The following is a 4,142-nucleotide window of genomic DNA, read 5'->3' as shown; positions in this document are numbered from 1 at the left end:
CCTCATCTCAGCTTCCTGGCTTCCATCAAATCCCGTCTAAAATACCACCTCTACAAGAAGCCTTTCCTAATGATGCCCCTGAATGAAAAAGTGTTAAATTTTTATTTTGATTTTCTCCAATTAATTAACTTTAATTTTCTCCAATTTATCTGTATCTGTTTGTTTGTAACATGAGTTTTTGTATGTTATCTCTTCCATTAGAATGAGAGCTCCTTGATAGAAGTGATTCTCTTTGTCCTTCCTTGGCATCCCCACTGATGGGGATGGGATCTGAACCCCTAAAAGGAAAAGACCATATCTTTGGGATCTAGACCCCAAAAAGGAAACCCCCCCCAACTTTCCCACCTGGTCAGATCTCTGGCCTTCACCTGAGGCTGTAATCCTATCAACTGGCCTTTCACTGTGGCTACTGTCAAATCTCCCAAATCTGTTCTGTTAACTCCCAATTGCCCCTGGCCACTTCCCACCCTTAATCCTATCTAGACTCCATTCACCCTAGGATCCCTAGATCTTTCCCACAGTCTGTCTGTATATAAGGTCCATCTTTTCTCAATTAAGAGGCTCAGATTCTTAAAATCTAGTCTGCTTGTACTGGCCATACAAATGCTTAGATTTTTTTAAGTCTGCCCAATATGAAAGATGTTCTAATAAACCTTGTCTTTGGCTGAAAGAAGACTTGGGTTGAATTCTTTGAGACAGGACCTGAGTGTTGTGATTTTGGGGTCCCAACACCCCTGACCCCTAAACCTCAACACTCACTACTTTAGCACAATGCCTGACCCAAAGTAGGCGCTTAATAAATGCTTATTGACTGACTTAGTAAAGCCCTTTCCAATATAAATGCTCACTACTATTATTATTGTTATCACCCTACTTCTCACTCACCCTCAAGCCTTTATTGGAATGGAAGCCCTCATTACTTTTCATCTGGATTATAGTCTATAATTGTCTCTTAATAGATCTCCTTTCTCCAGTTTCTTCCCTTTGCATTCCATCTTCCATACCCATTTCAAACTGAAATACCTAAAAAGCCAGTGTGACCTTAGCCCCCAGGGCTCCCACTTGCCTCTAGGATAAAATGCAAACTCTTCTGGTTGGCCTTTCACAACCTGACTCCTCTCTCTTCCTCCGGGCAGTAATAATATTCTTCTCACACTCCGGGTTCCAGCCCGAGTGGCCTAACTATGTAACCTAAACACTCCATTCCACCTCCTGTTGTACAGGCTGCCTCCAGGTCTGGGATGCTGCTCTTACCTCCACCACCCAGAATGCCTAGCTCCTTTCAAGGCGCAGCTCACACACCACCTTCAACAGGAAGATGCCTTTCTCTCCCAATCTTCCTGCTGTTGATGCCTTCCCTCATCACAAAATCCCCTTATCTTCTTTGTCTATGTGGGGTTTAGCTGGGTATCCTGTAATGGTGCCCTTTTAGAAAACTGTTGGGGCATTGAAGTTTGAGTTTGCATGTAAAGAATAAAAGGGGAAATAAAAGAGGTGGCTTTAGTTATAGTTACTACTAGTAAATCGGTAGCCTTAACAGGAAGATAACCACACATAAAGAATCCAAGGGGGATCCAAGTGTAAAGTATATTTGGTGATAGGTGCTGATTATAAGTAATCAATTGAACCCACATGTATCATATCAGCCAGGAGTTCTTAATTTTTTTCTGTCATGGCCCCCTTTGGCAATGTAGTAAAACTTATGGACCCCTTCTCAGAATCATATTTTTAAATGCATAATATAAAGTACATAAGATTACAAAGGAAATCAATTATATTCAAAAACAGTTATCAAAATATTTTTAAAATAAGTTCATTGGCCACAGTTTATGAAGCCCTGGTATACTCAGTAACAAAGATCTTTCTTTTTTCTTTCTTTCTTTTTTTTTTTTGTGATGCAATCAGGGTTAAGTGACTTGCCCAGGGTCACAAAGCTAGTGTCAAGTACTTGTCTGAGGCTGGATTTGAACTCAACAAATATCCTTCTTTTTGAACTCTAGTCTTTCTTTTCGTTTTCCCCCAGGGGCTAATTTGCGTATGTAACCCAAGCCTCAAAGCCCTTTTGTATGGAATTCTTTTCTCTTTTTCTTTTTTGTTTTTAATTTTGTTTATTTGTTTTTAGTTTTCAACAGTCACTTCTTTCGAGTTCTAAATTTTCTCTCCCTCTATTTTCCCTCCCCAGAGGGAGTGCAATTTGATATAGGCTATACATATACAAATCATATTAAATACATTTCCATATTAGTCGTGTTGTAAAGAAGAATTAGAACCAAAGGGGAAAACTACAAGAAAAAAGAAACAAAAAGAGAGAGAGAGAGAGAGAGAGAGAGAGAGAGAGAGAGAGAGAGAGAGAGAGAGAGAGAGGGAGAGAGAAAATAGTATGTTCTGATCTGCATTCAGAGTCCATAGTGCTTTCTCTGGAGATGGATAGCATTTTCTATCATGATTCTTTTGGAATTGTCTTAGATCCTTGTATTGCTGAGAAGAGTTAAGTCTATTAAAGTTGGTCATCGAAAAATGTTGTTGTTACTATGTGCAATGTTCTCCTGTACGATGCTCACTTCACTCAGCATCGGTTCATGTGAGTTTTTCGAGGTTTTTCTGAAATCCACCTGGTCATCATTTCTTATGGAACAATAGTATTCTGCTACATTCATATAACACAACTGATGGGCACCCCCTTAATTTCCAATTCTTGGCCACCACAAACTGCTATAAATAGGTGCTTTTCTCATTTTTATGACCCTCTTTGAGAAACAGACCTAGAAGTGGTATTGCTGGGTCAAAGGGTATGCATAGTTTTATAGTCCTTTGGGCAAAGTTCCAAATTGCTTTCCAGAATGGTTGGATCAGTTCACAACTCTACCAGCAATGCATTAGTGTCCCAATTTTCCCACATCTTCTCCAATATTTATCATTTTCCTGTTTTGTCATGTTAATCGATCTGATTGGTGTGATGTGGTACCTCAGAGTTGTTTAAATTTGCATTCTCTAATAAATAGTGATTTAGAGCATTTTTTTTGACTTTAGATAGCTTTAATTTCTTGATCTGAAAACTGCCTGTTCATGTCCTTTGACTATTTATCAATTAGAGAATGACTTGTATTCTTACATTGACACAGTTCTCTATATATTTTGGAGATGAGGCCTTTATCGGAGACATTGACTATAAAAATTGTTTTCCAGCTTTCTGCTTCCCTTCTAGGCATTATTTTATTTGGTGGAGATTGACTGATCTGTGCTCCCTACCTATGTGAGTTGGTAAGAGCCATTTTCCAGCTTTTTTTTTCCATCTAATTTTAGATGCATTGGTATTGTTTATACAAAATTTTTTAAAATTTTAGATAATCAAAATTATTGATTTTGCCTCCTGGGAACCTCTCTATCTTTTGTTTGGTCAAGAATTCTTCCCTTCTCTATAGATTTGAAAGGTAATTTCCCAGATCCATTAATGTGCTAATGATATCACCCTTTAAGTCTAAATCATGTATCTATTTTGAGCTAATCTTGGTATACAGTATGAGGTGTTGGTCTATGCCTACTGTCTGCCAGATTTCTTTCCAGTTTTCCTAGCAGTTTTTGTTGAATAGTGAGTTCTTGCCCCAGTAGCTGAGATCTTTGGGTTTATCAAACACTAAGATACTGTGTTCATTTGCTTCTATATGTTGTGTACCTAATCTGTCTCACTGATCAGCCTCTCCGTTTCTTACCCAGTACCAAATGGTTTTGATGATTACAGCTTTGTAGTATAGCTTGAGATCTGGTACTGCTATGCCCTCTTCCTTCTCATTTTTTTTCATTGATTTCTTTGATACTAACCTTTTGTTCCTGCAGATGAGTTTTGTCATTTTTTTCCCTAGCTCTATAAAGTAATTCTTTGGTGATTTTATGGGTATGGCACTGAATAAGTAAGTTAATTTAGGTAGTTTTGTCATTTTTGATCTATTCACTCAGCCCACCATGAGAAATTAATATTTCTTCAGTTATTTAGGTGTTTATTTGTATAAAGAAGGTTTGTAATTGTGTTCATGTAGTTCCTGGGTGTGTCTTGGAAGGTAGATTCCCATGTCTTTTATATTTTAAATAGAATTTCTCCTGTCTTCTGCTGGGTAAGATACAGAAATGCTGATGATTTGCTTGGG

Source organism: Phascolarctos cinereus, unplaced genomic scaffold (genome assembly GCF_003287225.1).
Source record: "Phascolarctos cinereus isolate Bilbo 61053 unplaced genomic scaffold, phaCin_HiC Scaffold_726;HRSCAF=1367, whole genome shotgun sequence".
In the NCBI taxonomy this organism is placed as follows: domain Eukaryota; kingdom Metazoa; phylum Chordata; class Mammalia; order Diprotodontia; family Phascolarctidae; genus Phascolarctos; species Phascolarctos cinereus.
Note: the sequence above shows the minus strand (reverse complement) of the source record.